This window comes from Nipponia nippon, unplaced genomic scaffold, assembly GCF_047370975.1.
Source record: "Nipponia nippon isolate SJK-2023a ecotype South Korea unplaced genomic scaffold, ASM4737097v1 scaffold_2, whole genome shotgun sequence".
NCBI classification, from domain to species: Eukaryota; Metazoa; Chordata; class Aves; order Pelecaniformes; family Threskiornithidae; genus Nipponia; species Nipponia nippon.
Window position 1 is genome coordinate 70226530 of NW_028262336.1, and position 24106 is coordinate 70250635.

The following is a 24106-nucleotide window of genomic DNA, read 5'->3' on the forward strand; positions in this document are numbered from 1 at the left end:
TGACTGACTGAAAAAGTTTTCATCTTGGTAAAATCATGTGGAGAGGAAAAAAAGAAAAGTTATCTATCTCTGTTGCAACATAGACATCCAGTAAAAGAAACCCAACAAACAGTGAATGCAAAAAACCACATTTATTTAAGAATGAAGACATGATTAAAACAAATGTGAGGCAAAACTGCACAAGCAGGAAGGATTTTTTTTTCCACTTATTTATAGTTATGATTTATCATTACTTATGATGCTTCTTCAGACCTTTTTGCTATTATCCACCCTTGCTACTCCTTCAGGCAAAAATCCTAACATGTACCTTAAGAGACGTCTTAACATCCAGCTTTCACATCCACCTGCAGTTTTCCAGGAACCTCAAGGCATACACCAAATGTAAGTCACTTATTTTATTTTGAAAAACACTGTTTTCTCTTCTTCTTTCCATTCTTCATTCACCAGAAATAATGACAAGCTTCATTAGACATAAATCTCAGCCTTTAATAAATTTAACTTATTAAATTATTGAAAGTTTGTTACATTTCTTGATACCTATTCCACTGCAACTTGCCTGTTTTATTTCCTATTTTGTACTATTTCACAATTATCTGATGTCACACCCACAGATGTATGCAGATGAAATTCCACATCTATCTATTTAACTTAGAAAGGTTTATATTCCCAATAATGACTTGAAATCTCAAGTCTTAATATTCTTGCTTTGAAACTATATAACTGCAGTGTAACTTGTTTCAGGAAAAAAAAATTACATGGTGAAGCTCTCCTATTTAACTCTCACATCTTTTTCATGACATTAATGTGACCATTAATGAGGTAGCGGTGTGAGGTGGAGTCTATGTTGTTGCATTTTATTTATGACGTACAACTTTGTCTTTTTGTCCCTCTTTTGGCTTTTATTAGAAGAGTAACAGGTAAATGTTAACTACAGTTTTAATTCCCTTAGAATTTTTTGAAGGAAAAAGAAACCAAACAGAGATAGTATCAACACTCATGGCTCAAACATGCATGAAACAGGATTTCTCAGTGCAAATGGATGACTTACAAACTTTTTTTAGAAGCTGCTGAAATTTTGGGAGAATTTGGTCCTGCATATTTTTTTGTATTCCAAGAAAGGTTCTTAGTCCTTCAGACAATTTTTTTTCCCCATTTGTTTTCCATACATAGTATTCAGCATTTTTCTATATTTCAGATCTACATATTTAAATTAAGCTTTCTTCTTGTACTTGATCCAGCGGAGAAATAAATTCCATGGCAACAGACACTGATGTTTTAAACACATGGTGGGTCACACAAAATATAGTGTTCTGGGAGAAATCAAAGCTATTTATTCAAGGACAGACATATTCTCCAAGGAGAATTAATAAAAATACTGGTCAGTAGAAGTATTTTATTTGCTTTCAGATTTTATGCAGAGTTAAATCTCTGTTATAGATCCCTTTTAAACCCAGTACAATTGAGTACTTAAAATGTTTTATAACAAGTCTCCTATCCATTTTAAATGAAATATGGTTACAGCAGGGTATCAAGGATCCACAATGATTCAAGCATATCTTTTCTAAAGTAAGAGTTAAGACTGTGAGGAGAGAGCAGAGATTCAGGAAGTAATGCTGAAGAGCACTGAATCATATGTTTCAACTACACAGTAGACTTGAACAGTCTAGTTTTCTCAGGTTTAGGTGAACAACATCTACTAACCAATGTAAATTCAAATTCTATCAATTTCTAAGACTTATTCCTCTCTCTATAGACCTCATCAAAACATCACCACTCGGAAGAACTGGATTGAAGAGTAAATCCTGTCCAGTGTACTTTTATAAGGACATCTGTGCTTTGACTGTGTTGTGGTTTTGGGTGCCACCTCTGAGCCAAAATTAATTAAATATCATTATTTTAGAAACAAGAACACACAGTTAGGAGTTGCCTGAAAGAGGTTATTTATAAGCAGAATTCAGCATAGTGAAAATGCTGTCCACTGGTGATCCGCTTCTTTCTTGCTTCAAAGGGGAACAAGATGCACCCTTTATAATGAAATCTACCTCCAGTCGTAGCTGGAATCAACAAAGACATAATAGGGCAAATGGCAGTCAGCACCTCCTACTTTGACCCAGTAGTCCTTCACTGTTTCTGTACTTAGATATGAAATCATTAAAATGTATTTTAAATTCTAATGTATCAGAATACTGATTGTAGCTGAAGAATACTGATTGTAGCTGAAGAAGCCCTGAAAAACAAGCTAATGTTTGTCTGAGTAGTTCAGCTGATGGGTTTTATAAATGCTTTAGTCATGTAAACATAATACTGAAAAGAGCCATTATGCAGAAAGAAAAATCCCTCAGGCTAATTATAGACAAATCTGAAGTATGGTCTAGTAGCATAGCCCTTTGAGGAGAAGGCACTGAAAAACCTAAGTAAGCCTTATATGGCCCAGTTACAGAGGAAAAGTTGAACCTCTTAGCCCTTATATGGTGACTTAAGAGGACATATTAGAAGCCATTATTGAAAATTTACATAAGTGCAACAAAAAGCCTGGACAATATAGATGTATGAGATCAGAATGTGTGAGCATTTTACTTTCTGCTTAACATCTATAAACCTGTGGCTGCATTCCTGTAACACTCAGAAGGTGGGATCTAAAAAGTAGACCATGTTGTACTTTATTTCTTCAAACTTATTATGAAATAATAATAATGAAATAATAAAATAATAAATAATAATAAATTATTATGAAATAACTACGAAATTATTATGAAATAATAGTTTGATCAGTCTTCACATTGAATCCTAACATAAAAGTTACTACTGAGTGACTTAATTCTAGTTGTGAGGGTTTATTTCATTTTGCATTTGAAAGTGGCACAAGGATAATTTCTAAATTTAATATTTAATATTTTGAATGACTTGAATTGGTTAAGTCTGGCTATCAGGAAAAAAATGACGGAAGGTGAAGTGTGAAAAATTGCCATCTTTCACAGCTTTAAAATGTTGGCTCTGTTGTCTGGCATAATTAAGTCAACAGTCTGCTGGTCTGCTTCCAGGCACTTTGACAACTGTTCTCCCACTGCCACCAGTAAATTAATAGGACTGTGTTTTTCCCAAGGGGCACTGTATGCAGAATGAGAATTTTCTTGTCCTTTGGTCTGCTGCTGGTGAAGCGGTGATGGGTGGTAATGGTCAGTGGGTAGGAACTGTCAGGTCATTTGCTCTACTATAGTTGGACCATTCACACTGTTAGGGTTAGATGTGATAACACTTACACCCTTTATCATCAGTATATTGTATCCCAACTGTTAGCATTGTCTCTAAGGTAATAGACAACAGCTGTGAAGTGAATTTTTTTGCCACAAAACAAGAAGAAAAGAAAGTCTTTTTAGGCATTTGCAAGTCATTGGGAGCATTAGAGCTGCTTGATATTCATCAGGTTTTTATACAGGCTCCTAAGAATTAATAAAATTCTTTATTTTAGTTTTGGCTCATACAGCTTTTCATCCCTGGAGGTTTTTCTTTTGTCAGCTTTGGATATAAATTAACCTGAGTACTACCAGCTTTCACCTGCTTTTTTTGAACTCAAAGTCATACAAACACTGACGATTGTGATCAGTTCATTGGAAAACTATCGAAGAGTTTAAATTTAGTGTTCTTGGAAATGCAACAGTAGCCACAAGAGTCCATAGGTGTTGGCCTTATCCTGCACTAGGAAAATAACCTTCTGTAAATAACGTGACTGGGGTCAGGATTAGTACTTTTATTGTCCAAGGCTTTATTACACTGAAGTAAACAAGTCCCTAGCAGAGATGGATCAAGTAGAAGATGAAGACTGCCTACCTACAAATAAACCTGGCAGAAAAATTGCAGGGAGTCCAGATTGTACTGGAAGTAGTACTACTGAACGGGATAAAAGCCTTTGCCCAGCTACTTGTGGCAGAATCCAAGACATTGAAGAGCTTTGTAGTTGGAGCATGACAAATACTGAAAATTGGTTTGGAAGATTCACAAATTCCTTGATCCATGCAGGAGTGTAATTTTCATTTAAGAAACCAATCATTAGGTGAAATCATTGTCTATTTTTGTTGCAAGTTTCTATTTTAAAAGTAAAAGATGTGTACTTGAACAACAGTGGGATAATTGGGAGCTAATTGTTTTTTATACACTGGCAATCAGGTCAGTGCTAGGGTTGTGAGAGAAATAGCAAAAGGCAGGACAAAGATAGAGATTAATTTTTTTCCTAAATGTCATTGTTATTTACCAGTGAATGTTAGCAATGTCAGCCGTTCTTTACTGTTTGCACAGGAGTCTATTCACCACCTGGAAAAACACTAATAATACTACAAATCACTAGTAAAAAAATGGTACTGCTCCTACACCTTCTGACAAAGAAGTCAGAATAAAAAGGAACAGAATGATGTCACTTAAGAAAAAGAGTTTTAAATTATGCACAATTTCTGTTATTAATTTTTTTTTCTTATTTGTTATTTAGTACTCCCCAATAACAATAATTATCGCCCCAAAATATTTAATCAGGGAAGCAAAATACTATATATTTACCAAAGTATAATTTTATATATATGCCCACCTAAACAACAACAAAAATAAAAGCATAAAACAAATAAATTGGTCAAATCCTCACTCTTACTTGGACTTCTATTTAATGATTTTCCCTCAGTATGATGTTGTGCCATAACAGCCAATGTAATCAAATCTTTAAATTTACATTCACATTTATTAAATTTTGGGTTCCATTTATCAGAATGCCAAGTTAAGAAAATAATACAAATCCTGGTGTTTATTTTCTTATGGTGAATGGAAATGAACTCTAAATAATTAATCCATTTATGTTGGTTTTCCTAAACAACATACATTAACAACTCTTGTTTTTACAGTTCTTGGTGTTTACTAATTTGTAGAGGAATTTTTAATATATTGAAATTAAGTTTTGCCTGTTAATGTGAAATAGAGAGAAAAATGCAAGCATGAACATAGAGATAGTTAGCCTATGAATACTCCCACATACCTCCATTCATTGTTATCATCAGTTTCTCTGGGCATTGTTCACTGACTCTGCTCTACCTTAAAATATCATTTTAAATCTAGAAAATATTGTCATATGCAACATTTCATCTCTTCTTCTGAGTACAAGTATGCTGACATGCCACTCTTCTATTTATGCCTCTCTTGAATTTGACCAAAACACTCGTTTCTTGTGAACTTTGTTCAAACGTATATTAATGCTGGCAAAAAAGCCACTTTTTTTTTTTCCTTAAAAACACACTGTAAAACCAAAGACCAATAGTAATGACAATGTTGCTTATAAAATGGCAAATTTAAAATTATTCAATTCAGTGTGTCTTGGATTTGGTTTATGAGAAGATAGAGACCAATTCCATTGAGGTTCAGAAAGCCCAAGATGCACATCTACTACGCTCCAAGCAGATTCACTTTGATCACTTTGAGGGTTTTTTCTTCCAGTTTTATGCACTTAAAGACAGAAAAAGAAAGGTCATAGAATATTCTCAGAAATCTCAGCTGATCCCTGCTACTCCTCTGGGGTACCAGGTTTGAAACATTCCCCTTTTCCTGTCTAATCAGAAATAGAGCTTTTGACATACTGGAGAAGTTGTGATACAGATGCAGGGACAAACACAAGGAAGATTGACTACTTCTTCTGTAAATAGCCATGACTTTGGACTAAGAATGGATTAAAACAGGCCAAAAGGTCTAACTATGGCCAAAAAAAAAAAAAAAAAAAGCCAGATAGACCCATGTAGACGCTACAAATTATTGCTACAATAGATAGGAATTATAAACAACCAGACTGGATTTATAGAGTAAAATAATTGGTACTGAGGACCCCAAATCCATGTTGTACTCACTATTTCAGGGTTTGGTTTCCAGAGCAGCTCTAGTCCAGCTGGTCTCACAGAGTGTGTGCCCATTTGTGTCTGGAGTAGGTTAGAAGCATTTCTCGGATGCATTTTTCAGTTAAGTTTTATCCTAAAACAATCAGTTCACGAGCTCCAAGACCTCTCCATGATGTAAAGAAAACACAGTAAGTAGAGATGATCAGGTGGTTTGCTACTTAAGTACATCTGATCTAAACTAAACCACATGTATACATACTGTGACGCAGAACTCCACCGACTCACAGCTGTGCTGGCTGAACCAGGTCAGATCCAAAGCTGCAAGGGTGAAACAGTAAGGTTTGCTCAGCAGTGCCTAGGTGTGAGCTGTAAAGAAGAGTAGATAGGCTTGATTAGCAGTCAAATGGGTTACAAAGCAGAGGAACAGTTTTCCCCTTTTAAATACTCCAGTACTTAAGTATTTGTGGAAGTACTTAACCACGTAAAAGACTCATAGTTAATTTAAATTCAAAGACCAAAATGACCTTGTGATTGCCCTAGAAATCTGAAGTTAAATAAGGGGTGGGAGAGAAGGCAGGGAAGACCTTGTTTCTTCCTTGAAGCTCTCCCATTCTTCATAGATCTCATCTCCCACAATTGTTCTGGGAGGTCACTGTTACACATTTCCAGAAGGCTGTATATCTCAGATTTTTCCATACAGCTGAGATGTGCTCAGATTCAACCCACCAAGTCCCCTTCCAAACATACACTTAAGACTGTAGCTAGATGAAAGATGATCAACATACTGATTCCTTCATAGTCCCATAAAACTTTGTTAGAGTGAATCAGAGTAAGTTATTGAGAAAGCCTTACTCAGTCTACAGAAAGATCTAAAAGATTTTTATTGTTTCATAATTTTAGGCAGCTTATTTATTTTGACTTTCATAAGAGCCTTCATGATTTTTTTCTAGTGGAAAACAACCGTGCTAGGTTCTGTCCCTTTGGACAGAGATACAGACATACAGGGAAGTCCTCAAGTCTTTTGATCACCAATAGTCCTATGTATCCAATCAAAATTAACTAGCACATCTTGGGTTCTGACTATCAGCTAATTGTAATGAGCTGCTTATGAGTGATTTATGGCCAGAAATTATTTGCTGGCATTACGCAGTAGATAATTAGGAAAACAATCCCAAATATTCCAAGATACTCATAAACAATTTGTGAAGCAACAAAAATTCAGTGTTTCTTAGTTATTTTCTTTGATGAAACTTATTGCCCTAGTTTGACTTACAGGCTTCTCTATAGTGATTTACAAAAACCATGACAATTTTTAGACTGGACTACTAGAAACTTGTATTTATGTTTTGTTGTGTTTTGTTTTTTCCCAAAAGTATAGGATATTTTTGCCATTTTAACATGGTTGTAGATAATATAGCCACAATTTTTCAGTATAGATAACCATTTTAATTACAGATAATCACGTTTCTAACCACCTCTCCCCTAACCACCAACACTTTCTAAAAAAAGCTTGTGACTACCTTTAATGGTTCATTTTTAGCCAGTTATTTTTCTAAAAACTATGCCTGTGTTCTCATTACCATGGGGAAGGTTAGAATTCAAAGACTGATCTAAACCCCAGTAAAGTCAGCTACTGCCTTCTTTGGCTGAAAGGTGGTGTTCAGTTCTGAAAGGACCAGAAATCTTCTTTAAAATATGTTGCAAGGTCTGATTCCAAATGAAAAAATATCCAGTTACATAATAAAGTGAGATAAAGACAACAGTTATCTATTTTCTTGTGACAAGCTTTTATCATTCTTAGACACATCTGTATTTAAACATAGATTCAGTCTTCATTTAGCTTGATGGGTGTATCAGCATTTTTGCTACAGTCCCAATTGTTAGTTTGTCATGAGATTGTTTTAATTGGCTATCATTCTAGCCCACATGGAATATATTTAGCTATTATGGAGCAATTTATGTATTCTAAAAAATCCTAAGGAGGAGGTATTATTGTGGAATTTCTACTAAAATTAACTTGTTTTATTTGGGAAGTTTGAAACTGAGTTACATCATTCTTCTGCCTCCTTACACCTAGGACTGAAATTTTAGGACTAGGGAAGGAGTGGAAACAGACGCTATTTGCAAAGGGTCAATTTTAAGGGCACCAAAAAATCTTTTGGATTTTCAAGTGCAGCATACTGATGTTTGGAGAGTGGTGTGGATCTTCAATATCTTCAATCTTCCATCTTCATATGGAAGATTAGGAACCCATTATATAAAAAATGAAAAATAATGACTGTTGTTCCAAACCACTGATAAGCTGTGTATATCAATGTACTTGACTTGATTGTCATTAGATGGGAAATAACTTTAAGGAAGACATTGCACCAATTGGACTGGAGGTGAAGGGTTTAGTAGTAACAGCCTACCATAAGGATAGTAAGCAAATATTCTCATTTCAAACAACCAAAGCAACAGTAAATTATCATGCTTGAGATCCAGGAGATGGATGACATATGAGTAATTAATGGACCCATCCACTTCACCAGGCACAACAACATATAATCTAGAGTAAGAGAGGGATAAATTCATGCCCATGTTTTACGTGTTCTTTTTGTTCCCTGCCGCTTATTTTTGTTTAACAGTATATTAAGTTGTAGATTTTTTATAACTTGCTTAAATGGAGTAAACTAATATCATGTGGTTTAAATTTATAGTGGTTAAGGATTTCACTAGGATGTTATCATATTATTATCCTGTTTCTGAAATACTTATTGAAATCTCTCTTTCTGTCCAAAAATATTAGATGTGTGTGAGTCTTTTCTTAGTATCCTTATCAATTTCAAAGGTCATGCTACACCTTTAAAAAATCTGGGCCAAAACCATGACCTTTGCAAACATTTTAATGGGTCTTAAAAGCAAACTAATTGAAATAAGAGAGCTTCTTGTAAAGAAGTGAGAAGTCACCTTTGGGAATTCTTTCTGTCCAGTCAGCACTCATTCTGGTTTTAACCTCTGTTTTAACCCTTTGAATTATTAATATTATGCTTCTTTCCTTGTCTCTTTTCTTTTTGTATGAACACCTTTTTAATATAAATCTGTTATTGCTGCTGATTTTCATGAAACTTCTCTCTTTCAGACATTTAGTATGTTGTATGAAAACAGTATGACTAACAATTCAGACAAAAATCTGCGTCTTGTGGAGATTCATGCTAATAATATGAAAAAAAATCAAAATATTTAGTCCAGAACGGTATTTTCTAATAGAGGACTAAATGCTATGCTGGCATTGCCTTGTTTTCATTCCCAGAAAAGTTCAGAGCCAAGAATGCATTGGCTTTCAGTGAGTTCAGTTATGAGTGAGTCTAGTCTATTTGCTTTCAGCTCTTCAGGACTGTGCAGGACCCAGTTTTCACTTTGTCACTTCTGAAGCAAGATTTGCAAGGGAGAACTAGATGATGATCACATCTCAAAAGATTACCTTAAGATCAGGAGACATAGACCAAGGGTGGGCATAACAGATAATTGCCGTTTTGTTGTTTTCTTTTGCTCAAAGTTCTATGGTAAACTGACTGGTGTGCAGGTGATTTGAGTGTATGGGGTGTCACAGGACTCAAGATACAGATAAAACCGAATACTGAGCAGAGCAGATCTATAGTATTGTCCTCAGAAAATGATTGATATTGTAGCTGCCGGGAATTACACCTGAACTGCTCAAAGACAAAGTTTAGTATTTTCCTCTCTTTTGACCTTAGTCTGGATTTCAGAGCTGAGGTGATTTTCCATGTTGGCAGGAAGATAGAGATCGTGGCATCATTGAAATTTATCTCCTGACTTAACTCTCCATAGAGGTCAAGGAATTGAATGACAGTCTCTGCCAGGGTCCAGTGGCATTCTGTGGGAAAAATTGATATTTAAGTCCTCAAAGCAGAATCTTGTCAGAGGTTCTTAATTCTCCTGCAGGCGCTGTAGCATTAACAAACAACTTGCAGCAACTTCAGTTATAGCTGGTTCATGGTGATGTGCCGTTCTATTTATGAGCTGTTCATTTTGGCCAACACAGAGAAACATTTGCTGAATGGAGAAGCATTTGCTACCAGACACGATTATTTTAGCAGAAAGTTAATAATGAAAAATCACAGGAGCTTGGAGCCACACTCCTTAAACATACTGATATTATGTAATGTTAATAACATTATTTTCCAGGCTAATGCTATTATGTCAGAGCATATCTAATATATGCCATTGGAAATCCGCTATTTATTTATCATTTGCATCAAACCCTAAAGAAAAACTAAAAACATCTACAAGATTAATTCAGGTTTTGCCACAGAAGAAACAAACTATACTTGTGCATTCTTTACCAAATCAAAGGAAGAAATTTTCTGAGTTTCTGTTCGAACTTACATATGAAGAAGTTATGTAAACTAATCATGGAAAATATTGCACCCATTCAGAAAAGTCTTTTACATTATTTTTAAAAAATATTAACTATTTAAAATCTTCATAATAGAAAACAACCAGGTCTGTGATGTGCTGTCTTTTAGCTGCCAGGATATGTGATAAGCTCCCTGTTTAGCCATGGACTCTTTTCATTTGTCCTCTCTGTGAGTCTTCTAGGGACAGCTGCCTATAGGAGATATATGCTTTGTTTTCTTTGGTACCACTATCATTTCCCCCACTACACAGATACAGAAATAGTTACGCCTCAGCAGAGGACACTGGCAGAAGATGGATGGCTACATAGCTCTTACAGGCTTAGACCACAGCAACCTTCTCCTCTCAGTGTCAGTAACCAGCAGGCTTGACCTTGTATGCACCTTTTGAGAAGAACCACCCCAAACTTAACTTGACCATGCATGAAGAAATTATACCACAATTTTCATCAATCTGTTAAAGGATGTCCAAAAAGACTTTCCAGTCTAGCAAACTCAGATTTGAAATGGAAGCATTGGACGGATGACTAAGAGAAGACTTATTTTTCTCACTGGATTGTCAGTAAAATACACAGCACTAGAGGTCCTATAAAATCTTAAAACAACATTAAAATTCTGCTTCCACTGTTCTGGTAATATAGCCTTTTAGGCCATGGCAGTTTCTATATTTGAATATAAGTTCCAGTGAGCAAAGTAAAAGAAATAAATCTTTTATAATCAAAAAAAGATATGGGGAATGGAGGAAAGTAATTTCCTTCACTTTCTATGTACCATATAACACTTTTCTGAAATTAAACTTTGGCAACCGTATGCTTGTATAATAATAGTTTACGTATCATGAATAGTACCCATACTGTATCTACCACAGCATCGTACTTTTTCTAATGCCTTCTCTGCTATTCCTTAAGTTTGCATTTGAGTAGGCATTGAGAATATAGAATAGCTGGTCATGTCTAATATGATGCACACATGCTTATTTAAAGATGTACACATGCTTATTTATTTTGTGCCCTCTTAGTAATTTAGGAAGGTACTAGCTACAAAGAAAAGAGTAATCTGAAAACAAGGTATTTGGAAAACAATTCAGAAAATAACATTTTCTAAAATTTGCATAGGGTTGTAAAGCTTACTATCAGACAGACAGACGGTTTAACTATTACTTTTGAAAGCAAATAGCTTTCGTCTGAATTTAAATGCTCACTGTTGATTTAATTACACGTACATGATATAATTGAAGTATGTTATGCAGCCTCTTATTATTAATTATTGTAATAAGCAAAAGCATTTTAACTATGCAAATTAAATGTAGTTAAATATAATTAATTTGAAATATAACTAAAGAGTCAATGTTGCTTTATTTTTCATAACAACTGCCCTTTCTTATCTTTGGAAAATAGAAATTATACAAAACACCCATTTTTATAATGCTTCACAAAATTGCTTAGTAACATTCTAAAAGTTGTAAGCAAGTCAGAAGGAGGAAGATGGCATAAAAATATATTTTTTATATTATGATTTTAATCTAACAAAGACTACAGGAGATTCAGTACTAATTCTGCTAACTCTCCTTGAAGAGAAGTCTCATTCGGAAAAAGGTAACCTAAGCCATTGGCGTATAAACTCTAGGTTTATGCTGGTTCATAATTTTATAAGAAAAGATTAACATTTTTCCAAATTACACCATTTAAAATGTATAACTATATAAAATATAGAGTATTCATGATGTTGACTTCATGATACTTGTATAATTTAAACATAAATGCTGCTATTGTCATCCCATATTTTTTCGGTGTTGTTACTTTTAGCAAATGAAATCTGCTATCCCCCCCCAAAACAAACAAAAAAACAAACAAAATCCTCAACCCAGCAGCAGTGAGAACTCAGCACCAAAGCCATAAACCAGATTCTAGGAATGGGGAGTTAGACATTCATACAGTTAAATGCAGGTTTGCGGGAAAATATTTTCATTTTCATTTGAACGGATTTGCAGTTCTTCATTATCTGAGAATATAATAATATTTTCATTTTAGCAGGATGTTCTTTGTTTTCCTATACATAATGTAGGGAGCATTTATTAAACTATGTTCTTTAAGACTTCAGTTTAATGAAAATAATCAAATAAGTTTATTTTTTGTAATGTATTTTCCTTTTTCCCATTGTTATCCACCATGTCTCTGTTTATTTTCTTACCTTTTCCATTTCTTCTAATCTACCTCCAAATTGATTTCTTAATTCTTCAGCCTGTCTCAGAAAAATCAACAGCATGGCTGGTTTATGAGATAAAATTACCCAAATCCATTGAAGAATCTTATTTATATTTTAAACACTTTGGTGCTCATTAGATTGATCTTATTCTTAGTATATTTTACACTGCTTAAGTTACCTCACAAAAAGGACTTCCCTTAGCCAGGCAGTCATATAACACTGCGGTTTGTCTCCAGAGTGACGCCTACAGGGTGGTCTCCATTTCACTGGCTGACTTCCTGTCACTATCTCATTGCTAGGGCTGTGCTTATTGCTTCAGTCTAGTAATTATTTATTTAACCACTTTGGATTCTTGCTATCACCCATTGATTCCTCAGATAACAACAAGAAAACAGTAAGTTTTAAATCCAAGCAAGTAAGCATATTTTCGAAGGCTAGAATGGGCTTTCTTTGGCCAAAAGAAGAGCATCTTAAGATTTGGGGTGCTTCCTGCCATATTTTGGCTAGAATATGGCAAAAGGCAGCCAAGATTTTTCATATGGGATATTATAATTAGATGCTAATTACATTCCACTAATTACATTTGAGTAGGCACCCAAGGATGATTCATGTTTAATGATTCTGCAGGCATCCTCCCTGTGACACATTTTTCCAGATTCTTTAAAACCATTGTCATTGTCATGAATATGCATAGCTATGTTGAACATGAGCCTTTATAATTAATCACTAGACTGGAGTCTTAAGAAAGTTGGCAAAAACTGTCACAATTTATCATTGTTCTTTAGAAAAACATAGGTATAGGTGATCTCTAATAATAGGACAACACATGCTAGGAGCAAAGTTAGTCCATTCACACATCAGGAACAACAGATCTACAGTGTGTGAGACAAACCCTAAAATTCAGCAGGCAAGTCAAACAGGTAAAAGAATTACTGTCTGGATTATAAAAATGTGAAGTTTTTCTACTCATTTAAAGGCTTATATGTTCATATGTTGGGCGTTTTTTTTCATTCTACACTTTTCAAAATTTCTCTATCAGCATCTCTCCTTTCAACATATCTCTTTAGCAAGAGCAATGTACTTCTTGAAGACTATATTGAGGTGAAATCTCATTAACTTCATTTAGACTTTCTAGTGAGAAATGACTCATTATACACTTATGGCACACTGCAGAAGACCTGGGAGGCATCCTGCCTTTCTCGGGACGCCACCTGAAGCTTTCAGGAGAGCTTTGGCAGCCATTGACTGTGTATACTGCTGTTGGTCACCTCAGCTATCCATGGACCGGTTGTGATGGATGGCACCTTGAATTGCAGATCATTTAAGGAGTGCAAATTTCTTGTTCTCTAAAGCAAATGTCATAATTCCCTTGGTTTGTCAAGCTCGTGCTTTTTTGTTCTCTTGCTCCCTCATCTCTCTCTTTGTCTTGTTCAAATTATTCCTCTCTACAGAGCAGGACAACTTGAACAGCCAACTAATTTGCCTTTCACTCTGCCCACTACACCCCAACAAGCACATACGGAGCAGATTAACTCATTCTTTCATGAGGTAAAAGAAATGGATGCAAAAACTGTCAGAGTAAGAAGGGAATTGGCCTCAGATTACTTTCCTACCCAAGTAGTCTGACTGGTGGGAACAGAAGATCAGTTGCCTCTGTTTCTTTGCTTACTTGTAAAGAAGCAAGTGAATTTTACATCAGTTCTGAAATATGAATTTTAAGGAATCTGCATGTCCTCCTCTTGATAACATGATGAGCAACAGATGAGAGAGAGCCCAAATACTGTGTGTGCGTACAACAGTCAAACCTGTTCATTCTGAGAGGGTATTTATCCTTCTGATAAGGTGGTGAAGGTTGTTTAGGGTGGCTATCAATGAGGGATAATGTGCAGTCATGGGGACAGGCCTTGTAATGAGAAGAGGTAATAGGCCAGCCATCCCAGCCTGGCATGAGGCCATTATATGGCCAGTCCTGCCACAGCCCAGGGGAACAGGGACCCCCGGATGGGCACAGGGCCTGGCAAGGGCAGATTTAAACCATGCAAGTTGAGAGGGTTTTTTCCGCCCAAAAAAATTTCAGGTGAGTCAAGTTAATGCTAATAGCACCATGGCTATCCCTTGGACAAAGTCCAGCTTTCATGTAGATCTCTGTTTTCAGCTGTTTCCTGATGGCAAAACCAACAGACTTTTTGTTTTCCTTCAGATCCCCCTCTGGGGGTGTTGCAGTCACCTTGCACTTAGCGGGAAAAATTTAGTTACCTGACTGCTGTGGCTGGAGCCAGCGCCTCTCAACATCCCAGAGCGAGCACACAGGGATTCCTGCTGCACATCATCATTTCGTCTGTGAATCTGCACCTCATTCCTGAATATTTTGTGAGACCTGTGATCTTTCATCTGTATTGTTTTTCCAGGTTTTAAGGAAGAGGATATCCCATCCTCCTTCTTCTTTGTACAGTTAATGAAAAGTAGACTTCTGTTGAGCGTTGGTATCAAGTACAAGTCTGAACTTACTGTTTAAATGTCTGTGAACAAAGAGAAGCAGAGACCAGGCTGCTAAATGTGCAATGAGGTACTGTACTTTTCACTTATATTTAAAAAAAATAAAAAAATAAAATAATTTGTGAGATGGATAAAATGATAGCTTCTTGCAAGAAATCCACAGATGATACAAAATGGGAAAAGGTAAAGGTAACTTTTAGTTTCACTATACAGTAGATACAATTGATCATGTTGTTTTAGAATGGAAACCTTGATGAAAATCTTAATTAAAAACCAAACCAAACCAAAACAAAAAACCCAAACTTTATATAAACTCAGATTATTATTGTTTTATCATTTGGTTACCTTTCTAAAGTTTGAGAATGCTGAGGCATTAGACAAAGATACTATAAAACATATAGCATCAGTTAAAAGCCATTAAAGGGGAAAGAGAGAAAATTATTGCTGAAAAGGAAGAACTCTGAGTATGAGATGATTATATATGTGATTCCATTGTCATTGGTGATCTTCTGCAGCTGTGGATGCAAAAGAGAGTGTATGAGATCAGAACTAGGTACTTTGTTATTACAGATCTCTCCAGCCTACTAGAGGTACCAAGGACTGCAAACCAAGGAGGATATTTTGACATTTGACACCGACTCAATAGGGTTAAAATAATCTGTAGTAGACTCATAGAATCACAGAATTATAGAATCATAAAGGTTGGAAAAGACCTCTGAGATCATCGAGTCCAACCGTTAACCTAACTGCCAGGTCCACCTCTAAACCACATATGTCCCTAAGCACCACATCCACATGTTTTTTGAACACTTCCAGGGACTGTGATTGCACCACTTCCCTGGGCAGTTTGTTCCAATGCCTAACCACTCTCTCCATGAAGAAGTTTTTCCTAATATCCAACCTAAACTTCCCCTGGTGCAGCTTGAGGCTGTTTCCTCTCGTCCTATCACTTGTTACTAGGGAGAAGAGACCAACCCCCACCTCACTACAACCTCCTTTCAGGTAGTTGCAGAGAGCAATAAGGTCTCCCCTCAGCCTTCTCTTCTCCAAACCTAAACAACCCCAGCTCCCTCAGCCACTCCTCATAAGACTTGTGCTGTAGACCCTTCACCAGCTTCGTTGCCCTTCTTTGGACACACTCCAGCACCTCGATGTCCTTCTTGTAGTGAGGGGCCCAAAACTGAACACAGTACTTGAGGTGCGGCCTCACCAGTGCTGAGTACAGGGGTACTATCACCTCCCTGGTCCTGCTGGCCACACTGTTCCTGATACAAGCCAGGATGCCATTGGCCTTCTTGGCCACCTCAGCACACTGCTGGCTCATGTTCAGCCAGCTGTCAACCAGTACCCCAAGGTCCTTTTCTTCCAGACAGCTCTCCAGCCACTCTTCTCCAAGCCTGCAGTGTTGCATGTGGTAATACGGTATATGAATACTGTATATAATATGATTAACGATAACTATAGGTAGCCATTTGTTTGATATACAGCCCTTTACGTTCAGAAATGTTGTCTAACTCTACATTAGCAGTGCAGTAAATGACATACATATTCATCACTTTAAAAAGATGAAGATATATATTTCTCAAATTCAAGCACAACAGGTTTTTATTAAAATTCACTAAATTTAAATAATACATTTTTTAAAATGTTTTGTTTTGCTTTGTTTCCTTTCCCTCTCGTCCTTACTCTCTGCTTTAAGGTGGATAAAGCTATTACATTTATTCTAACAGATTTGAATTCCCCTTAAGGCTTTTAGTGACTAAGAAGTGGTACAGTATTTTGCTTGTGTCCAAGTCAGATTAATAGCTTGGAGTCTCTGGGAAGAAGACCAAAAATACAAATTATAATCAATTAACATTTATTACAGACAGCTTGTGGCTGCATAAATTTCCACTACATATTAGACAAGTTAATAATTTTTAATCTCTTTTTACTGCTTTATCATAATCTTGATAAAATCAGCTTCAAACCTGATTTTACATAAAGGTATGGTACTAAATTTCTTGTAATGTAAATATTATATTAATTATTTAAAATAAACAATAATGTGCAAGATGGGGGGGAAGTGCATTTATTGGGCTTCTCAAATCTCATGAGGTCTTACAATCTTTTATAAATAAGAATAATCCCAATTATGAACCCATGCAATGCAGTCCCAGGCAGAGATGAAAGTCTGTTTTCTTTTACATTCATTCTCAGTTAATTATCTATTGACCCAAGTATTACATTTGTTTGGTGGACATTTGGAGTGCAAATACATTTTTAGGCTAATTAATCAAATTGTTGATCAACTACAAATATAATTGACCAGCCAGTAACATATAAATAATTATGACTGAGTGTAATGGGGATCTTGATACCACACTACAAGTTCAAATAAGATTGGATTCATCAACTAAGATCTGATTCTGAATGCCTAAATTGGAGACGTTCCTTTGACCACAATATTTACTTAACTTTCACAGCTAAGATTTCACTGACTAATTGCTTTCAGGTATGGCATCACACAAATTAAAAAAAAAAAAAAAAAAAAAAAGGAAAAAGAGAAATTCTGTTATTTAAAACAAAAATCCTGCTAGGTCTGCAAAGCATAATGTATAAAATGCTTTTTAAGTGTTAGAAAACAATAATCATGTCCTTGCTTGGAATAGGCACTTCATTCCTTTGGTTACAATTCAGTAGGGAAGACATATGCCTGCTTTAAAGCAAAGTTCATGCATAAAATTTTTGTTCAATTGGCTATCAAACATGCAGAAGGCTTTAAAGGTGCTTTGCACTCAAGAAAATGATAAATAAGTTTGGGTTTTGTTGTTTGGTGTTTTTTTTTTCTTTAAAACAATTCATTACAAGTTTCTTTTTCCTTAATTTGATGGGTTTCTTTTGTCAAAGAAATGAAGAAACAAACTAGATGAAATCCCACGCTTGTATAATATGCTTAAGATCCATTGATTTTAACTGAGCTGCAACAATTTATACAAGTGGAAGACATGACCCTTTCTGATTTATCTTGGCAAAGAAAAGTCTCTCAGTTTTTTGGCACTAAGGATGTTCTGTAATAACCAGTTACTAAATCTCTAGCAGTATTGAGAAGGTACTCTGAACACACACTTGTAGCTGACAGCCCGAATAATTCAAAACTGACTTCATTAGAAATTTCTAACTTTCTAACCTTCATATATGTAAAAGGTTAACAGCAACATTTAGAGGTGGATCTATAGTGATACAGATCAGTAGTAACTTCTTTCTCATTATTTATTTATTTGAAAATGTGGTCCAAAAAGATAAGCGTATTTGGCAAGAAATTTAAAGAAACACAGTCCTCTGGTTTTACTTCTAAGTATTTTATTTTGCCACAGAAAAAAACTTTATTTTTGTTTTCACCTTTTTACTGGAAAAAGAAATATAAGAAATGTTAAGTTTGCTTTTCATAGAATGCAGCTTAGAAAACTTGCCATGTGCATTTGGACTGCAGGGTATTGAGATTTGAAGTCCCTCAGGATTAGGTGTCCTCTTATGTATGTCTCAAACCTCTTGTAGGTCTGTAACAGTCAGGGATAGCTCAGGCCATCCCCTGTGGCTTTTTATGTAGTTTGAACAGGAGACAGGTCACAGCCAGAAAGCCTTCTGGAAGTCTTCCCAGCACACTCTTTATGATTAGTTGCTTCTACACAGTTCATCCCTGAGTCTGTTTTCCAAGAATGAAAAAGAGGAAAAGAAGTTCCTGTTAGACTCTAGATTTAGCTGAGGTGAGGTGCTTTTGCCTACTACCTCTTACATGAAAGCTGCACTCAATTTAAAATGTAACAACAGTAAATCAGAAGCTCTTATGAACTTCATATACAAAACGAATATGACTGAAGTGTTTTCTTGAAATGTCAAGGTCTTTTCTGTTAGAAGATGGTCAGAAAATATTTAGGTGCGTGAAAGATCTGTTTTCCAAGGACATGAGTTTGAAGCCTTTATCACAGCTTACAACTATAAACACAAAATTTACAAACACTGAATAGTAAATAATGCTAGTCTCATACTAACTAGACCTCTCGCTCTGGCTGTTCATTTTATGTCTTCATTTCTAGCTTTCACCTTTCTGTTCATCACACAGGGGTATAGGACCCTAAGCACTGCCACAGAACATAAGCAGTCTTGCTACCAGCCAGGACCAGCTTTGGAAACATAAACAGTCATTCCGACCAAGTAAGCTGTCAAAGGTTACTTCATCATTTACACTGGATAATCAAAGTGGGTGGAGCCCAAAGCTGTCAATGTTATTCTTTGACATGCCATTGACTATAGAAACTATTATGCTTTAAGCAAATGAAGTTTGTCTGAACTTGAATGTGTTAGAGACACCTTTGTCCTTCCAAATCAGTGTGTCACTTTCTATTTATTAAAAAAACTTAAAAATCCTTAAATATTCCTTTTCATTTTAAGTTACATTAAACGAATCTAGTGTAGTATTCTGTGTCATAAAAGGACTGTATTCAAATATCATGAAAATATTAAATTTTTAGATTCAAATTGAGGACCATATGCTCAAAGCTGAGACGTTGTATGTGGCTTAAGAAGTTATTTAGGTATGAATAGCTGGTATGGAGACAGTACAAACCAACAGTTAGGGCTTCTGACGTGTTTCAGATTAAAGTCATATTTATTTCTCTTAGTGTGAAGAAAATTTGGACTTTGGAAAATGTTGGCAAAGGTCATGGAGGTTTTTGTTTAATGCAGTTGCCATTTCCAGTAGGAATTTTCTAAATATTTTTTTCCTTTTCTAAATGTGTGTTTAGTATGCTTGAAAGGTGATAGACTGACAGCAATAGAAATTACCCAGTATCAACTAAGGATGTGGGAATGGTGTTCTTTAATAAACAGAAGTGACTACTATCTCCTCATGTTTACTCTTGCCAATAGTGTCTTCACTACATATACTTGTCTGCCAGATTTTCACAAGATGGAATAATCCCATTGGCACCAGTTAAAGGTACAAATACATGTAAGTGATTGCAAGGTATGTATTTAGTCTATTTTATTCTTTCTTACTTCCAATAGGCTTGTAAAGAAAAATTTGACCTTGATAAGGAAGAATTTAGCTCACATGTTCCATTTTTCTAGATAACTAAGCCCTCAGCTAGAAACCATATTAAACTAATAAACAAAATACTCCAAATAGGAACACACAGATATTTATGACCTGTTTATCTGGGGGGTTTGTTTGGGTTTTTTGGTTAGGTTTTTTGTTTGTTTGTTTGTTTAAATGCAGTGGAACGTGGGCAAGGGATGGAAGGAAAGCCAGGAAGAACTGAAGAAGATAAATTTTCTAGATGAGAACATAGTACCCAGAAAGGTAAAAGAAAATCAAATTTACTTTATTGTTTATGGGTAAGAATAACTGATTTATTAACTACATTTATCTATCTACTGACAATTCTCTTATTTTCAAAATGTGCATTGTTTGAGCATGTCCAGAGAAGTGCAACAAAGCTGGTGAAGGGTCTAGAGAACAGGTCATACGAGGAGCGGCTGAGGGAGCTGGGGTTGTTTAGTTTGGAGAAGAGGAGGCTGAGGGGAGACCTTACCATGCTCTACAACTACCTGAAAGGAGGTTGTAGCAAGGTGGGGGTCAGTCTCTTCTCCCAAGTAACAAGAGATAGGACAAGAGGAAATGGCCTCAAGTTGTGCCAGGGGAGGCTTAGGTTGGATATTAGGAAAAACTTCTTCACTGTAAGGGTAGTCAGGCACTGGAACAGACTGCCCAGGGAAGTGGTTGAGTCCCCATCCCTGGAGGTCTTTAAAAGACGGGTAGACATGGTGCATAGGGACATGGTTTAGTGGTGGACTTGGCAGTGCTAGGTTAACGGTTGGACTTGATGATAAAGGTGTTTTCCAACCTAAACAATTCTATGATTCTATGATTCTATATCTGTTCTGTAGATGGAGAGAGTGTACATACATACAAGTTCATAATTTCATAGAAGCTTCCTAAACCTGTCAAAAGATGTTTGCTCTTTTTTTTCACTCTTAAAATAGCCTTATTATAAAAATAAAAGTGCTGAAAGTTAAAATTACTTTGCTGTGTATTTTTAACTGTCCCTGAGTCTAAGGCAAAAGCATACGTATCTGATTTCCCTAACCTGCTTATTCAGAAGAGGCTTATGTCTGGGAGCACGATTCTTCAGTCAATAACTTTGTCATTGCTATTTCATAATCTCCTTTGATATTTAATTAATATTTATAAAATACAATCTTTTAAAGCTATCCTGAAGAGCAAAAAGAAAATAAAAGAAGCTTGGGGTTTTGGGGGCCCAAATTTTTTTAAATATTATAGTATTTTTTTTAATTCTCAATAGCAAGTGATTGAATGAGTAGAAACGCAATTAACCCTAAAAAGACTGTCCTTATGAATCAAATTCTGCAGTGTCTTAAATTTACCTATGTCCATCAATTTCATCTCTTTAGGTTTGTGCCAATGAAGAATTTGTTCCATTTCTTACATGTTCACCTAAATCGTATGGACATTGGAGGTGGTTGTCTCAAAGCAAATGAATCTAACTTTTCATTCACCAGCCACAGAGGTGGAAACATTCTGGGAGATATGTAGCCTAATTATCAAGTTTTGTTCTAGTCCAGGTCTTATTGTGCTGTCTGATTGTCTTACTACTGGTCCAACCAAGCATAAGCAAATGCTAATATATTATTTCTAGTTTCCATCTGATTTGATCTCTTCTAAACTATCTATCTAAACTGTCTTAGTGAAGAACTTGAATTTCCTTGTCATATATACTACAACTAAAAAAAAATCACTACAAAATGAGCAAAAAGCATTCTGCTCACCACTTTAACCATTATGAATAAATACATTCAGCTTTTTCAAACCAGATAGCTTCCCTCCAAGCACCAAACCAGAATGACCAAGAAAGGTTATAAAAGTAGCTAGTCCTGGTAACTTTAAAGTCTTCTGATTTATTCTTTGAATGCTGAAAAGCTTTTAAAGAGAGGCATAATAAACTTCCATTTACCCCAGCGTGACTGTTCTGACCCCAGCAGACTATATCTGCTTCTTTATAGAAAGATTTGAATTAGAAAGAAAAATTCCAGGAAAAAAAATAAGAAAAAAAGAACCTAAACAAAAAAAAATACTTGTTCACAAACTAGCATAAGAAATGTGTGAGATGGGCGTTTATTTTTGAGCTAAACAATATCCATCTCTAAATTTCAACTTGTGTTCTTTTATGTGCTTCCGATATATTTTTCAAGATCTATTTCAATGGTCTGCAGTGCTGTTTCTGTTGGCTGATTGAATGCAGGTGATTTCATGGGTCAAAGTGAACATGAACAATGAAACCTTGGTTTTAACTCAGCTCTCATAATGACTTTGTTCATAAAATGCAACAAAGATAATATCTTTTTCTTGAAAAAGTACAATAGATAGTTAATTTGTGACTACAATCAAAAGAAGTTTTGTTACTGACTTTCAGGGCAGCAAGGTTTAGTCTTTATTCCTGTTTATTGTTTATGATTATTTTTGTGGTTTCCATTAGGAGAAATTTTGGATATCAGTCACATAAGGATGCTAGATATAAAAATGAATTATTATTTTTGTGCTTGATTTAAATCAAGATCTATTGTGTATACATTAATTTCTCAATTATTTACAGATATAAAACATAATGTGCAGTAAGTAGGGACACTTCACACAAAATTGTACATTTTAACTCTTTGAGTCAAGGAACCTTTAATAGATCTACCATGCATATGATGTGACACCTGTACTTAGAAAGTAGTATGCATGTCTTAAGTGAGATGACATATGCCATAACTTAGTCGAAAAAGAATCAATACTGTCTCTTGAAGTGGTGAAAGTTGAATTGGCTTTGAAGGAAAGACACAGTAAGTGGATGGAAACTCACAAAGGAGGCTAAGACAAAGATTGGCCATAATGGCTGGTATGATTATCTTTGCCTATCTCAATCTCTCTCTCTCTCTCTAAATGAAAGAGAGCAGGGAGTGATCTTTAGGGAGGTGAGACCAAATGGTGCTGGCAGGTCCACATTGCATAAGGCTAACATCTTTTATATACATTTTCCTGGCAAATAGCAAATGGATGCAGTATTTAAACTACCAGTTAAACAGTATGGACAATGCATGTCACGTGATGAAACTCACTCTCTGGCCTGCTTTGATATCAGTGTTGTGCATATCCTTTGACAGATACAACTTGAAATGTGGAGGGTGACAGAAGAAGAGTCCTTGACTACAGAGACCAGGAAGTTGTGTTCAACAAGGCAGCTGAATGCATGCAGGGGAATGCACCTTTTAGATAAGATCTTTGTATAAGTAGATTAGGCGAGGTTTTATTTTACTTACTCACATATGCCTTTCATAAATATATGAAGCTTCTTTGTGTATTTGGAATATCTATAACAAAAAGATTTCTCTGCATTTTACCTTTTCATAGCTGAGACAGGTAGCATCAAGGCAGTCCATAATCAGAGAGATGTCATTCTTAATGAGTACACTAGGAATCCTTAAAAAATAATCTATTCCCTAGAACAATGCACAAAGACACTAAAAGATGGGAAAATAGGTCTGAGAATTGATTTTGTAGACAGAGAAGAAGGTTTCGTATGGTTAGGGACAGCTAGGAAATCTTCTCTGGATCTTGAAGGGGAGCGGGGGTCATGTCTGGATCTCAGAGGTCTAGAGGTTATTAGTAAGAATTATATTTGTTATTTCTGCCAGTATTGAGGAGGACATTATAATTCTCCAAAAGCCAGACAGGGTATTGCCTCACCCAAGATACTTTCAGGCTAGCTACCCTGGAGGTGTTGAAATGAGGGGGAAATAAGAAAGTTGTGTGGGAGCTGTAGGAGGAAAAATGGCAATAAATAAGATTATGCTGCATGATGTAGTAAAGAAGAGGGTGTTTTTATGACTAAATGTGTGTGTGACTTACATGTTTTATAACTGTTAATTACTTAATAAATTACCATATGCTCTGTTTATACAGAGAGGAAGCAGAAGAAAAAATAGTTGGAGATCCAAAACCAAGCAGTCAAGATTACATAAAAAACACATTCAGGATTTTGACTATAGTCTGGCCAGAAAATGTCAGGACATAGAAATATTTGG

The 24106-nt window shown here is 35.6% G+C and overlaps 1 long non-coding RNA gene across 1 annotated transcript; it reads left to right on the forward strand.

Moving 5' to 3' along the window:
- The first annotated feature begins 293 nt into the window (after window positions 1-293).
- Window positions 294-23276, forward strand: LOC148055833 (uncharacterized). The gene is made up of 6 exons (XR_015705143.1): window positions 294-381; window positions 14893-15050; window positions 19083-19174; window positions 19889-19970; window positions 20238-20321; window positions 23186-23276. It is a non-coding gene; the product is annotated as an uncharacterized LOC148055833 (long non-coding RNA).
- The last annotated feature ends 830 nt before the right edge of the window (window positions 23277-24106 follow it).